Genomic DNA, 14,413 nt, shown 5'->3' on the forward strand with positions numbered 1-14,413 from the left:
ATTGGTTACTGCCCTTTGTATATCGCTGACTGTCCTAATAAATCAGACTCGTATGTGGTCTTTACTGGGTATCATACAAATTAGCCTTTAGGGATATCTCACAACTACTAAGAATGTCAACTGCACAGTAGGGTTGTAATGCAAATGTGCTCAGAAAGAAAATGGGGTAAGTTATGCAACCAATCAAAATTTGGTGCGACATCAAATTGACAAAAGATCAAATCAAATCTGTGCATATGTTATGCACAAAATAATGAAAATGTTTTCTCTGAGAACACAGATACATGTTCTTATTAGTAGTGCCACTTAGGTTCTTATTAGTAAAGAAAACAACTAATAGGAATTCAGTTGGAAATTTGGTAAATAATCTAGCTGATTGGTTACTGCCCTTTGTATATCGCTGACTGTCCTAATAAATCAGACTCGTATGTGGTCTTTACTGGGTATCATACAAATTAGCCTTTAGGGATATCTCACAACTACTAAGAATGTCAACTGCACAGTAGGGTTGTAGTGCAAATGTGCTCAGAAAGAAAATGGGGTAAGTTATGCAACCAATCAAAATTTGGTGCGACATCAAATTGACAAAAGATCAAATCAAATCTGTGCATATGTTATGTATTTTTCCATAATTACTGAAAAATAAATATTTTAGAGTGAGCCTTTCAACCAAGTGATGAAAAACATCAGACATTGTTCTCTGGGATGCTTGGAGACTTCTTTTAAAGTAGAGAAGAAGAATGGAATAATGCTGCTCACATGAGTTTGGGTGATGGCAAAAAAAAAAAAAAAAAAAAAAAACGTGATGGTTAGCGGCATCTCCAGTAAAAGTTCCCTAATAGAAATGCTGAAACCTAAAAGGAAGGATCTGGATGTCTGTATGATCATGAGGGAGAGTGATTACAGTGAGAGGAGAAGTGTTTAAGGATGCTCTGGGGGGGCACCACCTTCCCCCCCATCTTTTTTACCCTCTACCTCCACCCCACAGACTAGTTGTCACGATAATTAAAAACACAAATCTTAAAGCCCAAAATATAGGCCAGGCACTGCTAAACTCTGGGAACAAAAACTTTAATTTGAAATATATTCTTCAATAGTCACAAAGCACATAAATCTACTTTGTGTGCGCTAAAATCCTTTGAAACCTCAGTAAAAAGTATCAGTGATCATTGTTGGGGTGGGGAGGCCAGCAGAAAGGTACAGGTGGATAGATACAAGATCAGTCACCCTGCAAAAGAACAGCAGCAGCACTGACTGGTCTGTATTACAAGAAGGCCCTACACAAAGGAAAGGTTTCATGCTCGATTACAAACACAGATCTAGAAGAAATACATAAAGGTTCATGTGAGATCACACATCTATTATATTTTGACAATACTTGCCTATTCAGGAATTCAGAATTAAGGTCTCTTTCACATGGGCAGACTCCGCTAGTGGATCTGCCTGCTCAGCACGGGAGCTGTCCACTGATCAGGCGGATGACAGATCAGATTCAGAGCGGACATGGACATAGCCCAATTTCCTCCATGTGTGGCCAGATGTAAACAGACCTCCTGTCCATTTACATCTGACTGTCACCTGATCCAATTCGCTAGATAGATGGGGAATGGATCCCTAGCCATCTGTTTTTAGAGGATCAGATCGGATGCAGGTGGGTGTAAACAGACACATGTCTGTTTACATCCGTCGCTCTATAGAGGGCAATGGATGGTCCAATCGAGTCCGCCTGAAAAACGGGAGTCCTTCTTCCCTCTACCTACAGGAAGGTCCTTATATGGGTGTTCATTTTGCTGTCTGGGTCATGTGGACAATTCCTATTGGTTGTCACGCACCAGGGTTCTCCTATACTGGAGTCCAGAACTGCAGACGCTGGATCACCACCAACATTACCTGGCAGAGCCAGTTGCATGACATCAGTGACCTTTTCAGCTGTCTGTAAGGTTGTTACACCAATATAAAGGGGCATTTTGAGCCCTAATTCCCAATAAATTAGTTTTAGCAGAGGTTCCCTGAGACATTAAAATTATTTCAAGGGTTCCTCAGGGGTAAAAGGGTTGAGAAAAGCTGTGATAGAGTATCAATTGAGTGCTAGGGCTTCTGATGTTACATGCAAAACTGGCAGAAACAAGTAGCAGTAACAGGGCATTTGGATGTCTGCACACGGGATGTATTTACAGGTAAGTAATGTGCTTAAATTACATTAAATGCACACAATCTTATGGGAATGATGTTGTTGGAATGAATGGCCTTCTGACAGGTTCTTGAACCTTTGCCTTTCCTAGAAGGATGAGATTAGAATTGATTTGCAGGAGTAGGGGGCGGGAGATCGGGGGCACTGGACAGAGATAAGGGAATTTTTTTTTTAAGTTTTCTTTAAGCTCTCATATATATAGTTGGTTTCCCTCTTTTATTCTGAATTTGGGTTATAACTAATTTGACCAAGAATGCTGAAACATTGAACACAACACAAAATTTCAACAGCCAAAAAGAAGTACAGACAGTACAGCAATATATTAAGCGCAACTCTAAGTCAATCACTAGTGTAGGGATTTAACCTCACATTTCAAAGCTATGACTAAGAAGGGAGAACACAGTAATAAAAATTACATAACACTAACAGTATTACATTATGTGCAAAGCAATAAGCATCTCAAGACTTAAAAAAAAAAAAAATCAAGACCTTTTTTTTTTTTTTTAAAGGAAAATCATCATTACAGAAATACAAATTCTGGTATTCCTGATAACTTTGTAAAAATACCAGTTACCTGGCTTTCTTGCTGAACCTCTGGCTTCAGAGGTTTCCGAGTCACTAAACTGGACCAAGTGTACCCACTCCGACGGAACACCCTGGACCTTGTTTTCTCTCATCTCTGCACTCCCCACAACCTCACAAACACCCCCTTTCCTCTCTCTGATCACAACCTCATCACCTTCTCCGTCTCCTCATCCTCAAACACCTATCCCTCCAAACGTCAAACTATTACCAGCAGAAACCTCCGCAACTTGAACCCTGCCCTTTTCCACTCTGCAGCTGACCAACTTTACGACAGTATCCTTCCCCTGTCTTGCCCTGACCCGGCCACTGCTGTTTATAACAACTCACTATCAGCCGCTCTAGACTAGCTAGCACCCCCAACTACACGAAGCATTAGACCCCGACCGCTACAACCCTGGCAGACTGACCATACCAAAAATCTCAAACAACACGGTCGTGCGCTGGAGCGACTATGGCGCAAAACCAGATCCCAACAAGCGTTCACCGGATATAAGTCTGTCTTCCTCACCTTCACTTCCTCCCTTCATGCTGCCAAGCAAGCCTACTTTGTAACCCTCATCAATACCCTCTCCTCCAGTCCTCGCCGGCTATTCTCTACTTTTAACTCTCTACTCTCTCCGCCCCCACCTCCACCCAGTACCTCACTCACCACCCACGAGATTGCTAACCACTTCAAAAACAAGATCTATGCAATTCGTAGGGACATTGCCACTGGTCAGACTTCCACCCCACCTAGCATCCCTCACACGAAAACCCCCTCAACACTCCTCTCCTTCGACCTCGCCACTGCCCAGACTTCCACCCCACCTAACATTCCTCACACTAAAACCCCCTCAACACTCCACTCCTTCGACCTTGCTACCACTGAAGAGGTCACTAACGTCTTCTATAAGGCCCGCCTCACCACCTGCCCCCTTGACCCTGTCCCCTCAACTCCTATGATCACCCTCCTCCTCCATCCTACGCTCCCTCACTCACATCTTTATTCTTTCCCTCTCTACTGGCGCATTCCCCTCCCCTCTGAAGCACGCGCACATCACTCCCATACTTATAAAACCCTCCCTGGATCCCACCGACCTGAACAACCTTAGACCCATCTCCCTGCTGCCATTTACATCCAAACTCCTAGAGCGCTTAGTCTATAATTGCCTGAGTTCCCACCTCTACGACAAAAACCTCCTTGATCCCCTACAGTCTGGCTTCCGCCCCCTACACTCCACCGAAACTGCCCTACTCAAACTCACCAACAACCTGCTATCCGCCAAAGCTAATGGCCACTATTCAGTTCTCCTACTCCTCGACCTCTCTGCGGCTTTCGACTCGATTGACCACCCCGCCCTCCTCAAAAAACTACACTCCCTTGGCCTCAGAGACTCCGCTCTCTCCTGGCTCTCTTCCTATCTATCACAGCGCTCCTTCAGTGTTACCCATAACGCTGCCACCTCCCCTTCACTCACCCTCTCTGTTGGGGTCCCTCAAGGTTCTGTCCTCGGGCCCCTTCTCTTCTCCATCTACACCTCCTCCCTTGGCCAACTGATACACTCTCACGGCTTCAACTACCACCTCTATGCCGATGACACGCAAATCTATCTACCCCTCGCCTAACCCCTTCAGTCTCCGCCCGTATCACAAGCCTACTGAACGACATATCGGATTGGATGTCACTCCACTTCCGCAAACGAAATCTTTCCAAAACCGAGCTCCTAGTTTTCCCCCCAGCCCGCGCCCCCCCCGTCTTCTCCATCATGAACAACGACGCCACCATCAGTCCCACCCCGCAAGCCAGAGTACTAGGTGCCATCCCAGACTCCAATCTGTCTTTCCAGCCCCAAGTCCAATCACTGACAAACTCATGTAGACTTCACCTCCACAGCATCTCCAAAATACGACCATTCCTAACCCCGGAGACTACTAAGCAACTCATTCACTCCCTTATTATATCACGACTTGACTACTGTAACTCCCTCCTCACTGGCTTACATCACCGCAGGCTATCCCCGCTTCAGTCTATCCTGAATACTGCGGCCAGACTCATCCACCTTACTAACCGCTCCGTATCTGCCACCCCCCTCTGCCAATCCCTCCACTGGCTTCCGATTGCCCAACGGATAAAATTCAAAATGCTAACATTGACATACAAAGGTGTTCATAATACTGCCCCAAACTACATCACTGATCTGGTGTCCAAATACCACCCAAAACATACTCTCCGCTCCTCACAAGACCTCCTACTCTCTATTTCCCTGGTCTCCTCCTCCCATGCCCGTCTCCAGGACTTTCCCCATCCTCTGCAACTCCCTACCCCAATCCATCAGACTATCACCTACTCTCCTCACCTTTAGGCGCACCCTGAAAACCCATCTCTTCAGGGAAGTCTACCCCGCCCTCAGCTAATTTCAGATCTTCTGCACTTTTCCTACCACTCCATCCCCCACAGCTATTTCCTCCTGTACCACTATCCCCTCCCTCCTAGATTGTAAGCTCCTAGGAGCAGGGCCCTCGATCCCCTCGTGTATTGAATTGTATTGTTACTGTACTGTTTCGTGTACTGTCTCCCATTATAATGTACAGCGCTGAGCAAACTGTTGGTGCTATATAAATCCTGTATAATAATATGCAGGAGTTCTGATTTTACTTGCTGCATGCTTGATCAGTCATAAGTCAGATAATCTACTTATCAAAAGGCAGAGGTAGCCAGGCAACAGACATTTTCAGAGGGAAGTCTGAAATGGCAGTCTACATATCCCTCCCATGGCATGTCTCCTTTGTTAACATAGTATAGAAAAACCCAATAAGTGTGCTGTAACTGCTCTCCAACACTGGCAGGTTTAATGCACAATTGAGGGCTGCAATCAATTTCCTCCAATTGATCTCTGGACTCTATAACTAGCTGAAGCAAATGTCACTCATCACAAAGGTCTTCTGGAAACTAGAACTGTGACACTGTGCTATAATTTGTAATTATTATGGCTGCCAACAAATAACATTCATTTCAGTTGCTTTCATAGGCTGTAATTTAGTTAGGGACAGTATCGGCAATGCTGTGTCGCTCAGTCTAACAAGAAGCAGCCACAATAGCAAATAGCACCATTCGAAATCAAATAGTGTACAACCTATCATTAGCATGGCTACACTGAACTGCTAGCAGTTGGATTCCAACAGTTGCAATTGGACATTCCTAATTGCTACAGACTGAGCTCAAGAAACACGGCCAAACACTTTCCTATTGATTCTCATAGCACAGAGGTTTAGATGGCTAGTATAATCTAATCATTTTGTTTTAACTTCTGAATCTGAAAAAGATGTCAATATGACATATATATGTGTTAATTATCCTAAACCAGCCAGTCCAGAATACATTTCTCCCTATGCTGTGAGATCACTGAGGGGCACTGGAAGCCGTGCTGTGTCTATGCCCACTTTCCCTCCCCACTGCACTATAAAGACTAATGTATGAAGCAAAGGAGACCTTCCAAAGGTTCAAGGGATGGATTTTTTTTTTTGCAAGTGGTTAAACATTTTCCAGTTATAGAAACCGCGGGTAAGACAGCACAGAGGCTTTGTAGTTATGCCACGCAGCACTGGCGTCCTCAGTTCAAATCCCAACCACAACACTACCAGCATGGAGTTTGCATGTTCTCCCTGTGCCTGCATGGGTTTCCTCCGGGTACTCCAGTTTCCTCCCACACACCAAAGACATGCTGGTAGGTTAATTGGCTCCTGTCTATATGGACCCTAGTGTATGTGAGACAGGGACCATAGACTGTAAGCGCCTCAAGTGCAGGGGACTGATGTGAATATACAATTCATTTATTAGGAGGTATTTATACAGTGCTTTCAGTTTAGGCAGCACTTTCAATATTGTACATTCACATCTATGCTCTATACAACATGTAAAATGCTGAGAAATTTATTGCCACTATATAAAGAACAGTAATAAAAAAAACGCATTTAATAAATTAAATATTTTTTTTTTTGTAATACATTTGCACGTTTATGACTGTTAGAACCATAGGGATCCCATCAACAATTTCATTTTTTTTTTCTTCATCATCAGCGGATACTGACAAGGTAGCTGTCTCTCCTGCATTCTACATTAAAGTGGAACTTCAAAACCAAACCTTCCCCCCAAGTTGATTTACATTGCAGAGTGTGTCAAGCAAAATGCTTCTAGATCATGAATAATTGGGCGCTCTGTGATCATGGAACTGACCTCGGCTGAGGCAGAAATTGCTCATTGTTCTTCCTAGGCCACACTGAAAGAAAAGGAATTGTCTTGGGCCACGGATAAAATACACTAAGCAGATACAATAAGGGGAGCTGATCAGCAGAAAAAGTCAGGCAGATCACAAGTTAAAGCAGAGCTCCACCCAAAAGGGGAAGTTCTACTTTAAGGCCTTGTCCCCCGCTCCCCATTAACGATTTGCACCTTTGGGGGGCGGGTACCCAATTCTGACAGGTACCTGCTCCCACTTCCATTGCAATCACCTAGGCGATTGGAAGTGGAAGTTCTCCTCCCACCTGCAGTCTTCTGGGACATGTGACATTCACAATGGGCAGCACCGCTCATGCATACACAGTGGGCACCTGGCTGTGAAGCTGCAAGCCGTCACAGCTGGGTGCTCCCACTTAAGATGCTGGCACCAGGGACACAGGATGGCCGGTGAATCTGGCTGCAGTGAGGACACTGCTGGATCCTTGGACAGGTGAGTGGCTGTTTTATAAAAGTCAGCAGCTACAGTTTTTATAGCTGCTGACTTTTATTTTTTTCAACCAGAGAGTGGAGCTCTTTGTTAACGATCGCTGATCTAGATAATGTACCAATCTGAGTAATAAAACTTTTTTTGTAATATATTTTAATATAAAAGTAAAAGAGGACAACATAAAACTAGTGTGATATTTGACATTGTTTTTGATAAACTAATGCATCAATATGTGGCCCGATGGATGTGGCAGCAATTCTCAATAAATTCCCATTAGATATTTTGGTTCTCATTTTGCCCTTCATTTGCTTCATCCTTGAAAATAGTTGCTCACAGATATAGGTGCTGCTGCAAACTGATGACATGAACAAGGCATGATTGTGAAGAGAGACATATTTTACTTTGGGAAGATAAAACATATAAAAGTCCAGTAGACACTGTCAGCATTTTTTTCTTTGGTCACGTGTTTGTTAAGTGTAAACACATTTTTACAAAAAGTCCCCCCCCTCCCAAAAAAAAAAATCTACATTTTTAAGTAAGTTTATGATTTTGTGTTGGGCTGCAGGTTGGACACCACTGTCCTAGCAACTTCTGAAGGTACCCTAAGGTTCCACGAAACTCTGGTTGAGAAAGGCTGGCTTAAAAAGTCCATCATACTGTACGTCAGACCTGATAATTTTATGATGTGTGCTTGGCTGGAGTGGTGACCCTTGTCCACTATGTGGCTTGTCTATGACCTGCATGTAGAAATGTATATTACTCTGTCCCTGATTCAGGCAGTGCAATCAATGACAGCATAAATCGCATAGAGAATTCTCTTTTTTTAAAACATCACCATGTGTTTGACCTGACCCAAAGAATCAAAATCAGAAAATAGGAGCAGCATACTACAATCAATGTTGTACCTACTGGAAGCAAAGAAGAGTCAACTTACGTAACAAACTACGATTGTCCCCTAGTACACATATAATTAAAAACAAAACCCCCCAAAACTCCAGGCAGGAGAGTTTTTTTTCCAGTTTGGTTAGACTGGAAGGATTAGGACCTGTGTCAGGTTTTTTATGGCTATATTTGCCCTGCCAGGGAGATTTCTCTTTACTTCCCACTTCAAGAGTCTCAATAAAAAAATGAAACCATTGGAGCATTTCCCCTTTCTCTTCTAGTGACAACTGTAAAATTTTGGATTTCCCATCAATTTTTCTCTGTGTAACAATGGTCACCACGACCTTTTCTCACTTTATCAAAAGCAGAACAACAAAGAATTAAAGTATTACTAAAGGCCAAGCTTTTTTATTCACAGATTGGATAAGGATTAAAGCACGTGTCAGATTTTTATTGCTGTCTATGCCCCCTTAAGAAGATTTACTCTATTTGTCATGTTTATCATTATTATTGAAAGTGTGTGAAAATCCCAGTAGATCAGCAGTTTTTTAAATACTCAGACCAGCCTGTCTGGCACCAACAACCATGCCAAGTCACTTAAATCCCCTTTCTTCCCCATTCTGATGCTCGGTTTGAACTTCAGCAAGTCGTCTTCACCACGTCTGCATGCCTAATGAATTGAGCTGCTGCCATGTGGTTGACTGATTAGCAATTTGTGTTACCAAGCAATTGAACAGGTGTACCTAATAAAGTGGCCGGTGAGTGTATAAAGGCTTGTTACGTGTTTTTTCCTCTGAATGAGTTGTGTTTGAAGCATGCTGCAAACTTCTATTCACTTTAATGAATTCATATGGATGACTGTTCAGAGGATGTGTTTGACATGCTTTGGATGTAGCCAGTCCTACTGAGAAGTGTATGTGCTGACGGAAAAATTGTCATCAAGCACTCCAAAGCATACATTTGAGAAGTGCTACTTTAAAGTAAAAAATGCAACATTTATACATAGAGGCCACCTACATGAGCCCTATAAATGCAGAGGCACCGTTCCTGCCAATTCTGTTAATTTCACAATTCCTTTTTTCATGTCAAGTGACACTATACAATCTCCTGATTGCAAAAACAAACCATACACACCCACTATGTAATAGCCCAATAATCAATTTTTCATTAATTTCGTACGGTGTTTTACTTCTTTGTGAGCTCCTGAGACCTTCCTTTTCCCCCCTCACTTCTGTTTGTTTGTAACATGCAGTACACATTAGTTGAGGACATGTACACTGCTCTATACACACTACAAATCCCATAGTCCATCTCAGGAGTGAAAAAGAGAGGGTGGCTATGTTCTTACACACAGTAGGACCATGGAGAACGAATGTAGCCACAGAGTTTCTCAACCAGGGTTCCATGGAACCTTAGGGCTGATCCAGAGGTTGCTAGAGGTTCCTAGAGCAATGAGCAATTTCGGCTTCGCAGATACGTTCCCCCACTGACACATTGATCTTTTCACCTGTTATGGGGTATTTCTTCCCAATGACCACAGCTGTAAGGAGTATTCTTCCCACTGACCATCACGCTAATGTATCATGAGTTGTAGATATAACAATGTTAGCAGAGGTTCCCTGAGACCAGAACGTTATTTCAAGGGTTCTTCTGTGTTGAGAGAGGCTGCTCTAACAAAACGTTGGGTAACAGCACAAAAAACAAAACTAAAAACTTTTTGCTTAAGGAATACGTACCAAGTTAAGTCTCACTTCACACAAGTAAATTGTACCTTAATATCATTGGCCAGTTAATTTGAATTGACGCACTATCCCCTCCCATTGCCTGATCTGATTATCTGATTTTCTGTTTTCATGACATACAAACTGTTCCCTCTATATCATTCACACTGTTCATAGAGTAAGCCCACCAAAGAATGATATATAGGGTATGGACAAACACTGTTGGGTTAAATCACCTACTGGCCTCTCACAGGAAGTACTATGATTATAATAAAGGATTTATATACCGCCAACAGTTTGCACGGCACTTTACATAACAAAGGATAAGAAATACAGTTAAAATACAATTCAAGGCAAGAAGTTAAGGAGTCCCTTGCACATGAGAGCTTACAATCTACTGTGATTTCTCCCTGCTGGAGATCCTGGTCTTTCCTCCTATCCCAAATAAGTATTACTGATTTCATTATGCTACTGATGTTAACAAAGAATAAAAAAAAAAAAAAAAGTCACCGCCCTCCCTTTATAGGTTGGAGGAGCTGGCAACTCCGAATCACATCTCTACCAGCATCTGTCAGGAATATATACAATGATGCTGGCAGGAGTTTAACCCAAAAGGATCAATGCAAAACTAAATCACTGTCCCATTAATAGGAAACTGTAAAAACACATAAAAACTACATGCTTCTGGTATTTTGCATTCTATAAACCGTCTATGGAAGGATCTCATTGGTTGCTATGGACAACACAGCACACTTCTGAAGAACACAGCTGGTTTTGGAAGAGCTACATATACTACAACGTTAGACGAAACAAATGACTGAAATTCTTCTACACTCTCTTCTATCAGAGCAGATAAAAGCAATGGAGAATAGCTTACCGGAGGTTATGAGGACTCTTCTTCGTAAACACCGGGGACAGCTACAGCAAGCCAACATGCAAAGGAGGCCAGCTACAAAGAGAAAAAAAAAACAATGTGGGGTTTAGGAGCAGAGAGGGCTTGTGAAGCTACATTTTCCCATCCTATTTATGACATGGCAGATCTTCGCAGTGGGGAGAGCAGAGGACTCCGCTGTGCAAAGCGATCAGGTTTGGCTGTGGCTCTGAAGTGTGGCTCAGGGGAGGATTTTTTTCACAAGCAGCCGTTTTACCACCAGAGGCATATGACACTTCTTCTCATTTAATGCTTCCACAAACAGGACTAAGCACTTTGAAATCTTTTTTTAAACACAAAACAGAGCAGCTGTAGCAAGCAAGAAGGGAGGGCGGTGGAGGGCTGGAGTGAAACGTGAAAGCCAGGGGATAAGGAGGAGGGTGAGACAGTATTAAGACAGGAGAGCCAAAGGGAACCAGCAAAAAAAATGCATGAGAGTTTCTGCAGGGGACATATTGTACTGACAGAGTGTCATACAGCTGTATACAGGAGACTCTCTTCCAGCTGGCCTCTACTGCAATGTGCGGTGTGGGGAAAAAATGAGACAAAAAAAAAGACAGGCGTCAGTAGCAATGCAGCACGTGCTTGCTATTTAACTTCTGCCTCTTACCAACTTCCAGCAATCGAGGCTGTGCCTCTGATCCTGAATCAGCCAGAGCCCTCTCTGAAACTGATCTAAGCAGTATAGAGACCTTTAAGAAAACATACGGTGATCAGAGGGAGCAAGCATACTGAGCTGCTTCCAACAGGGCATCCTCCAGGACGGCACAAACCCAACGGGGGTAAATTAAAGCGCAAAGGTCCCAATAGCGTACCAATCACACCACTGGTCAGAAGGTTGGAACTACACCCTAAGACGTATTTTGGCTCTCAATATATACATTCTTTGAAAAATGTTAGCAGCAAAACCTTTCTGTTTTGGGGTTTGCACTCTTTCTACAGTATTGTGGGCCACTCATTCACTAAATTCAGTAAATTCTGACCTTGCAATGCTGAACTGGTTTCTTGAGGCTCCATACACACTGGCTTAAAAAAGCGCTAGTGCTTTTGGCAGAAGAAAATGCTTATTTTTAGTGTTTTTTGTATTAGCGTTTAGATTTTTTTTCTGCCACAAAAATTCAACACAGGAAGGTTTTTTTCCCACCTCTAAATGTTGAGCTTAAAAAGTTGTCTCTAGACCAGTCTGTTTCAGCCAGGGTGCTTCAAGGCTTTTTCAGGGGTGTCTTGAAAAAATGCCTAAAAATTGCATACAAGCAGCAGGTGGATCAACCCTGCCTTTTAGTTACACAAAGCCACAGGTTTTCACTGAACACGTTTATGACCTTCTAGCTGCCGCCATCCTAACAACCAATTACATCATCAGTTGATAAGGAGGACGTTGGGTACATGAAAAACATCCTTGTTTGCCACTCCTTTGCCCCTCTCTGTCAGCACTGGGGTCACATTAGCACAGTGAGAGAGAGAAAATGAGAGAAACACACTGGAATGCTAGTCAGTACCAGTGTGCTAAGGTATATTTGCTTTGAAAGAATAAATTACCTCTAACGGGTGTACTATGTGTGTGGATGTGTGTAGAATAGTGTTTTACATTTTAGAATGGGGTGCCTTGAGATTGTGCAGAATTTTAAAGGGTGCCTTGAGATTGTGCAGAATTTTAAAGGGTGACTTGAGATTATCCATTATTTTAAAGGGTGACTTGACTGAAAAAAGGTTGAGAAACACTGGTCTAGAATAATTAATAGGCATGGACATATCTGATAACATTAGTTGCTTTTACAGGCAAAAGGCTAAACTCCTGAAAAGCTAAAAGCCTGAAAGCTCCACCTGAAATGTCATGCATGCCAAAAGAAATGTCAAATGACACCTCTAATCTATTTATGCTTAACCTGTGCTAAATAAGAAAAAAGAAACAAATTCTCAGCAGATGTATCAAAAACCTCTAGGTGTCGAAATTAGAATTACCCAGGGGTGGGCTGACCATTCGGGCATTGCCCGAGGTCAGTAGGGAGCCCGGTGAGAGGCTCACTGAGCACAATTCACTAAGCGGCATCCTACCGCATCCGAGTAGTATACAGTATCCTACCGCATCTGAGTATGCGGTAAGATACCGCATAGCATTTTTTAAAAAAAGGTTTGAATTCACCAAAAAACGCTACTAAAATACTGCATGAGTGTTATTTTATCAAGTCATGCAGCATTTTCGTATTGAAAACCATGCGTCAAAGTTTCAGCTGTAAGCAGGTGACCCACTGACTGCTGAATGTAAAAGAAAGAATTGCTGACAATTAAAAAAATTATTTAAAAAAACGTTGTGGGGTCCCTTCGGGTCTGGTATGAGTTTGAGGGGAACCCCTCATTATTTATTATGTAAAAAAACGAAATCCATACCAGACCCTTATCTGATCATGCAGCCTAGCAGGGCCCAGCCCCCCTCTCTTGAACCATACCAGGCCACATGCCCTCAACATGGGGGGGTGCTTTGGGGTGGAGAGGGCTCCCCTCCCCCAAAGCACCTTGTCCCCATGTTGATGAGGACAAGGGCCTCTTCCCCACAACTCTGGCCGGTGGTTGTAGGGGTGTATGGGTGGGGGGCTTATCGGAATCCTGAAGCCCACTTTATCAAGGGGGCTCCAGATTCCCCCCCCGTAAATGAGTATGGGGTACATGGTACCGCTACTCATTCACAAAAAAAAAAAAAAGTGTGACCCTGCCTCTTGTGGCGTTATCAACAGGGGCATGCCACAAGGAGGTGGGGCCATGTGCGTGATGTCACTGGGTGGTCCCTGCCCCTTACATATTTAAGAACTGTCAAGCCAGCGGAGCAGGCAGACGGCTGGGAGCCAGAGTCAGGAGCGGAGCCTTTTTTTTTTTTCCTCTTTTTGGGTAGCGGCAACGGCAGGCATCGTGGTTGACGTGATCTACCTCAGGGGACATTCTTTTTTTTTCTACTTTTAATAAAGGACTTGTCAAAGACTGTCTCCTGTCTTTTTTCACACTACACTTTTTTGTGAATGGGTAGCGGTACCATGTACCCCATACTCACATGGGGGGGCAGGATTTGGGGGCCCCTCTGTTGAAGGGGGCTTCCAGATTCTGATAAGTCCCCTGCCCACAGGCCCCCACAACCACCGGTCAGGGTTGTGGGGAAGAGGCCCTTGTCCCCATCAATATGGAGACAAAGTGCTTTGGGGAAACCCCCCAAAGAACCCCTCCATGTTGAGGGCATATGGCCTGGTATGATTCAGGAGGGGGATTCCTGACCTGCATTCTCGGATCAGGGTCTGGTATGGATTTTGGGGGGGCGGCTCACACCATTTTTTCTTAATTTTGGTGTGGGGGTTCTCCACAAAACCCATACCAGACCCGAAGGGATTGATATGGATGGAGGGGGTACCCCAAG

General features: G+C 43.5%; 1 protein-coding gene across 1 annotated transcript in view; it reads right to left on the reverse strand.

Moving 5' to 3' along the window:
- PPP2R3A (protein phosphatase 2 regulatory subunit B''alpha) overlaps nucleotides 1-14,413 on the reverse strand; it is a 315,656-nt gene that overhangs the window by 139,666 nt on the left and 161,577 nt on the right. Inside the window, exon 3 of the mRNA XM_089671953.1 lies at nucleotides 10,960-11,031. The gene's annotated coding sequence lies outside the window, so the exon portion shown is untranslated. The remainder of the gene's footprint in view (nucleotides 1-10,959; nucleotides 11,032-14,413) is intronic.

Source organism: Staurois parvus, unplaced genomic scaffold, assembly GCF_062004578.1.
Source record: "Staurois parvus isolate SC_StPar_1 unplaced genomic scaffold, SC_StPar_1.0 ptg000116l, whole genome shotgun sequence".
NCBI lineage: Eukaryota > Metazoa > Chordata > Amphibia > Anura > Ranidae > Staurois > Staurois parvus.